The sequence below is a fragment of the Protopterus annectens genome, chromosome 2.part1 (genome assembly GCF_019279795.1).
Source record: "Protopterus annectens isolate FY-2018-M chromosome 2.part1, PAN1.0, whole genome shotgun sequence".
Taxonomy (NCBI): domain Eukaryota; kingdom Metazoa; phylum Chordata; order Ceratodontiformes; family Protopteridae; genus Protopterus; species Protopterus annectens.
The window spans coordinates 246910502-246917891 of NC_056729.1; the positions used below are offsets into that span (position 1 = coordinate 246910502).

The window sequence follows — 7390 nt, forward strand, 5'->3', positions numbered from 1 at the left end:
TAGCATTTTTCATTTTCAGCACAGCTTTTAATCTCAGGATTTATACTGACTCTAAATGGAGTCCATACAGCATACAACAATGCAGCATATATGCTAATTTCTAAATGTGAACAACATTGCATGTTTGAAAAAACAATAATGTCATTACTATCATGTGACATCATCCATGGTATTAGCTAGGAATTCAAATACTAGATTTTGTGTCAAGGACATAAATATGTGTGCTTCTATTTCATAATTTTATATATATATATAATTTATATAAATTTGTAATATACTGTTGACCTGTGTGCATCTGCAGAACTGAAAAGGACTATAGATGCAAATTATCATGGTTTAAGTATTTGCTGACTTTTTATTTGAAAATGAAAATCATGCATGCTGAAAGGATGGAACTTAAAGGCACACAAAAGTCACTTTATGTCTTTTACACCTATGTAATTATTTCTGTTTCCCTGTTAAAACCTTTGGCCTGTTGTTCACATATAAAATAAATTATCCTTTAGGATATTAAATAATTGCTAGATGTTTGCAATCTTTTTTTTTTGATATTCCTGAAAAAAAAAATACTACAACCTTTCATAAGGACCATCATAACAATTTGGAAAAATACATAAATACATGTTTTTTTATTCTGAAAAAAATGTATTTATAGTGGCATCCAAATGCTTCATCCAGTTGTTTTTCAGAAAAGATTAACTGTTAGTGTAAATTCCAGGGATGGCTCTCTGTGGCATACAGCTTACTCCATGATCTGAACTGTTATAGGTGCTAGCTCATTCTCGCAGACAAATGGATGAAGACAGAACAAAATCATAACATTATGAGAGCTTATAGCTCCTTCAAGGACCAAAGCATGTATGTATTTTGAACTGGTGATTTTCAGCTTGAAAAATATGGACTCTCAAAAGATGCAGCACTCCAGAATTTCTGTCGATATACATGACATGAGCAGGAAACCTGGTTTTTCTTCCTCCTTTTTAGTACACGATAAATTATTAGCAAAAGCAAGCAACTGCAAATCCTATTAATTAAGTGTACTACTCATTTAAGTCTATCTTTTTAAGATGTCTGATAGTGGGTCAAAAACCTTTGAAAAGTAAAGGTTGCTTGTAGAAGTTTTCAGAGAAGGTTAAAAGATTTGCGCATGTGTGACTTGGTTGTTAAAATACTTTAAACATCTAACAAGATTTACACGATTGCCATAGAAGAAAAACATTAATCTTCAATCTTTTTTGGCAGAAATTTTTTTCAAAAATATTTTTCAGTGTATTCTTATTGCTTTTTCTACTACTTTAAATGAAATGTGAAAGTACGAAAGAACCCTCCTTCTTAAATGGAAGAATTCACAGCAGAAGGTAACGATGTCTCCTCACTATTTGTTCTGATGCAGGGAGTAACACTTTCCTGTCTTTCATTCTCTTCTATTCTTTTTTGCTCCATAGCTTGAAACATACAGATTCCCAAAATATTTGGCTCTGCAGAATATCTATTGATACATGCGACATAGTAAGGAAACTTTTTTCTACCTTTTTCTGACTACATGGTCAATTCTAAACAATACAGACCAGCTGCACACCTGCAGAATTAAATGTTTCACTTTCTTAATCCAGTCTTTTTAGAATACCTGATTGTAGGTAAAAAGTCCTTTAAAAAGTAAAGGGGAGTTGTCATACCTTTTGGGGAAGGAAAAAGATTTCCTCTAGTCACATAGCTGGCTCATTAAATAATTTCAACATCTAAGGAGATTCAGACTAAAGCTAGAGAAAACAAAATCCGTCTCCATGACATCACACTCTTTTTTGGTAGAACGTATTTTCAAAAATATTTTAAAGCGGATTCTTATTGGCTTTTAGTACAACTTTAAATGAAATATGAGAGTAAGAAAGGAGATCTCCTTTTTAAACTGAAGTCTTTACAGCAGAAGTTAAACCTGTCTCCACACTCTTCTGATCCAGGGAGTAAGATTTTTTTCTCTCATTTATTCTGGATTTCTTATTTAATGTATAGATCCTTGGACAAAATATCATGTCTTGATAACCCCCTTACTTTCATACACTTTTTTATCACTACACCTCTCTTCTAGGAAAAGTTGCATGCCACTCATTGTGCTGGCATGCAAACAATTTTCTATATAAGGGGATGTAGCTCAGTGGTAGAGCGCATGCTTTGCATGTATGAGGTCCTGGGTTCAATCCCCAGCATCTCCATAGCATTTTTCATTTTCAGCACAGCTTTTAATCTCAGGATTTATACTGACTCTAAATGGAGTCCATACAGCATACAACAATGCAGCATATATGCTAATTTCTAAATGTGAACAACATTGCATGTTTGAAAAAACAATAATGTCATTACTATCATGTGACATCATCCATGGTATTAGCTAGGAATTCAAATACTAGATTTTGTGTCAAGAACATAAATATGTGTGCTTCTATTTCATAATTTTATATATATATATATATATATATATATACATTTATATAAATTTGTAATATACTGTTGACCTGTGTGCATCTGCAGGACTGAAAAGGACTATAGATGCAAATTATCATGGTTTAAGTATTTGCTGACTTTTTATCTTAAAATGAAAATCATGCATGCTGAAAGGATGGAACTTAAAGGCACACAAAAGTCATGTTATGTCTTTTACATCTATGTAATTATTTCTATTTCCCTGTTAAAACCTTTGGCCTGTTGTTCACATATAAAATAAATTATCCTTTAGGATATTAAATAATTGCTAGATGTCTGCAACCTTTTTTTGAAATCCTGAAAAAAAATACTACTACCTTTCATAAGGACCATCATAACAATTTGGAAAAACACATAAATACATGTTTTTTTTATTCTGAAAAAAATGTATTTATAGTGGCATCCAAATGCTTCATCCAGTTGTTTTTCAGAAAAGATTAACTGTTAGTGTAAATTCCAGGGATGGCTCTCTGTGGCATACAGCTTACTCCATGATCTGAACTGTTATAGGTGCTAGCTCATTCTTGCAGACAAATGGATGAAGACAGAACAAAATCATAACATTATGAGAGCTTATAGCTCCTTCAAGGACCAAAGCATGTATGTATTTTGAACTGGTGATTTTCAGCTTGAAAAATATGGACTCTCAAAAGATGCAGCCCTCCAGAATTTCTGTCGATATACATGACATGAGCAGGAAACCTGGTTTTTCTTCCTCCTTTTTAGTACACGATAAATTATTAGCAAAAGCAAGCAACTGCAAATCCTATTAATTAAGTGTACTACTCATTTAAGTCTATCTTTTTAAGATGTCTGATAGTGGGTCAAAAACCTTTGAAAAGTAAAGGTTGTTTGCAGAAGTTTTCAGAGAAGGGTAAAAGATTTGCGCATGTGTGATTTGGTTGTTAAAATACGTTAAACATCTAACAAGATTTACACAATTGCCATAGAAGAAAAACATTCATCTTCAATCTTTTTTGGCAGAAATTTTTTTCAAAAATATTTTTCAGTGTATTATTATTGCTTTTTCTACTACTTTAAATGAAATGTGAAAGTACGAAAGAACCCTCCATCTTAAATTGAAGAATTCACAGCAGAAGGTAACGATGTCTCCTCACTATTTGTTCTGATGCAGGGAGTAACACTTTCCTGTCTTTCATTCTCTTCTATTCTTTTTTGCTCCATAGCTTGAAACATACAGATTCCCAACATATTCGGCTCTGAAGAATATCTATTGATACATGCGACATAGTAAGGAAACTTTTTTCTACCTTTTTCTGACTACATGGTCAATTCTAAGCAATACAGACCAGCTGCACACCTACAGAATTAAATGTTTCACTTTCTTAATTCAGTCTTTTTAGGATACCTGATAGTAGGTAAAAAGTCCTTTAAAAAGTAAAGGGGAGTTGTCATACCTTTTGGGGAAGGAAAAAGATTTCCTCTAGTCACATAGCTGGCTCATTAAATAATTTCAACATCTAAGGAGATTCAGACTAAAGCTAGAGAAAACAAAATCCGTCTCCATGACATCACACTCTTTTTTGGTAGAACGTATTTTCAAAAATATTTTAAAGCGGATTCTTATTGGCTTTTAGTACAACTTTAAATGAAATATGAGAGTAAGAAAGGAGATCTCCTTTTTAAACTGAAGTCTTTACAGCAGAAGTTAAACCTGTCTCCACACTCTTCTGATCCAGGGAGTAAGATTTTTTTCTCTCATTTATTCTGGATTTCTTATTTAATGTATAGATCCTTGGACAAAATATCATGTCTTGATAACCCCCCCTTACTTTCTTACCCTTCTTTATCACTACACCTCTCTTCTAGGAAAAAGTTGCATGCCACTCATTGTGCTGGCATGCAAACAATTTTCTATATAAGGGGATGTAGCTCAGTGGTAGAGCGCATGCTTTGCATGTATGAGGTCCTGGGTTCAATCCCCAGCATCTCCATAGCATTTTTCATTTTCAGCACAGCTTTTAATCTCAGGATTTATACTGACTCTAAATGGAGTCCATACAGCATACAACAATGCAGCATATATGCTAATTTCTAAATGTGAACAACATTGCATGTTTGAAAAAACAATAATGTCATTACTATCATGTGACATCATCCATGGTATTAGCTAGGAATTCAAATACTAGATTTTGTGTCAAGGACATAAATATGTGTGCTTCTATTTCATAATTTTATATATATATATATATATAATTTATATAAATTTGTAATATACTGTTGACCTGTGTGCATCTGCAGAACTGAAAAGGACTATAGATGCAAATTATCATGGTTTAAGTATTTGCTGACTTTTTATTTGAAAATGAAAATCATGCATGCTGAAAGGATGGAACTTAAAGGCACACAAAAGTCACTTTATGTCTTTTACACCTATGTAATTATTTCTGTTTCCCTGTTAAAACCTTTGGCCTGTTGTTCACATATAAAATAAATTATCCTTTAGGATATTAAATAATTGCTAGATGTTTGCAATCTTTTTTTTTTTGATATTCCTGAAAAAAAAATACTACAACCTTTCATAAGGACCATCATAACAATTTGGAAAAATACATAAATACATGTTTTTTTATTCTGAAAAAAAAATGTATTTATAGTGGCATCCAAATGCTTCATCCAGTTGTTTTTCAGAAAAGATTAACTGTTAGTGTAAATTCCAGGGATGCCTCTCTGTGGCATGCAGCTTACTCCATGATCTGAACTGTGATAGGTGCTAGCTCATTCTTGCAGACAAATGGATGAAGACAGAACAAAATCATAACATTATGAGAGCTTATAGCTCCTTCAAGGACCAAAGCATGTATGTATTTTGAACTGGTGATTTTCAGCTTGAAAAATATGGACTCTCAAAAGATGCAGCACTCCAGAATTTCTGTCGATATACATGACATGAGCAGGAAACCTGTTTTTTTCTTCCTCCTTTTTAGTACATGATAAATTATTAGCAAAAGCAAGCAACTGCAAATCCTATTAATTAAGTGTACTACTCATTTAAGTCTATCTTTTTAAGATGTCTGATAGTGGGTCAAAAACCTTTGAAAAGTAAAGGTTGTTTGCAGAAGTTTTCAGAGAAGGGTAAAAGATTTGCGCATGTGTGATTTGGTTGTTAAAATACGTTAAACATCTAACAAGATTTACACAATTGCCATAGAAGAAAAACATTCATCTTCAATCTTTTTTGGCAGAAATTTTTTTCAAAAATATTTTTCAGTGTATTATTATTGCTTTTTCTACTACTTTAAATGAAATGTGAAAGTACGAAAGAACCCTCCATCTTAAATTGAAGAATTCACAGCAGAAGGTAACGATGTCTCCTCACTATTTTTTCTGACGCAGGGAGTAACACTTTCCTGTCTTTCATTCTCTTCTATTCTTTTTTGATCCATAGCTTGAAACATACAGATTCCCAACATATTCGGCTCTGAAGAATATCTATTGATACATGCGACATAGTAAGGAAACTTTTTTCTACCTTTTTCTGACTACATGGTCAATTCTAAGCAATACAGACCAGCTGCACACCTGCAGAATTAAATGTTTCACTTTCTTAATTCAGTCTTGTTATGATACCTGTTAGTAGGAAAAAAGTCCTTTAAAAAGTAAAGGGGAGTTGTCATACCTTTTGGGGAAGGAAAAAGATTTCCTCTAGTCACATAGCTGGCTCATTAAATAATTTCAACATCTAAGGAGATTCAGACTAAAGCTAGAGAAAACAAAATCCGTCTCCATGACATCACACTCTTTTTTGGTAGAACGTATTTTCAAAAATATTTTAAAGCGGATTCTTATTGGCTTTTAGTACAACTTTAAATGAAATATGAGAGTAAGAAAGGAGATCTCCTTTTTAAACTGAAGTCTTTACAGCAGAAGTTAAACCTGTCTCCACACTCTTCTGATCCAGGGAGTAAGATTTTTTTCTCTCATTTATTCTGGATTTCTTATTTAATGTATAGATCCTTGGACAAAATATCATGTCTTGATAACCCCCCTTACTTTCTTACACTTCTTTATCACTACACCTCTCTTCTAGGAAAAAGTTGCATGCCACTCATTGTGCTGGCATGCAAACAATTTTCTATATAAGGGGATGTAGCTCAGTGGTAGAGCGCATGCTTTGCATGTATGAGGTCCTGGGTTCAATCCCCAGCATCTCCATAGCATTTTTCATTTTCAGCACAGCTTTTAATCTCAGGATTTATACTGACTCTAAATGGAGTCCATACAGCATACAACAATGCAGCATATATGCTAATTTCTAAATGTGAACAACATTGCATGTTTGAAAAAACAATAATGTCATTACTATCATGTGACATCATCCATGGTATTAGCTAGGAATTCAAATACTAGATTTTGTGTCAAGGACATAAATATGTGTGCTTCTATTTCATAATTATATATATATATATATATATATATATATAATTTATATAAATTTGTAATATACTGTTGACCTGTGTGCATCTGCAGAACTGAAAAGGACTATAGATGCAAATTATCATGGTTTAAGTATTTGCTGACTTTTTATTTGAAAATGAAAATCATGCATGCTGAAAGGATGGAACTTAAAGGCACACAAAAGTCATTTTATGTCTTTTACACCTATGTAATTATTTCTGTTTCCCTGTTAAAACCTTTGGCCTGTTGTTCACATATAAAATAAATTATCCTTTAGGATATTAAATAATTGCTAGATGTTTGCAATCTTTTTTTTTTTTGATATTCCTGAAAAAAAATACTACTACCTTTCATAAGGACCATCATAACAATTTGGAAAAATACATAAATACATGTTTTTTTATTCTGAAAAAAAATGTATTTATAGTGGCATCCAAATGCTTCATCCAGTTGTTTTTCAGACAAGATTAACTGTTAGTGTAAATTCCAGGGA

At 32.5% G+C, this 7390-nt stretch overlaps 3 non-coding genes across 3 annotated transcripts; all 3 read left to right on the forward strand.

Annotated features, from left to right (window-relative positions):
- The first annotated feature begins 2138 nt into the window (after positions 1–2138).
- TRNAA-UGC lies at positions 2139–2210 on the forward strand. Its single transcript has one exon. It is a non-coding gene; the product is annotated as a tRNA-Ala (tRNA).
- Positions 2211–4361: 2151 nt separating this feature from the next.
- On the forward strand, positions 4362–4433 carry TRNAA-UGC. The gene has a single exon. It is a non-coding gene; the product is annotated as a tRNA-Ala (tRNA).
- A 2149-nt stretch (positions 4434–6582) lies between these two features.
- On the forward strand, positions 6583–6654 carry TRNAA-UGC. Its single transcript has one exon. It is a non-coding gene; the product is annotated as a tRNA-Ala (tRNA).
- Positions 6655–7390: the final 736 nt, after the last annotated feature.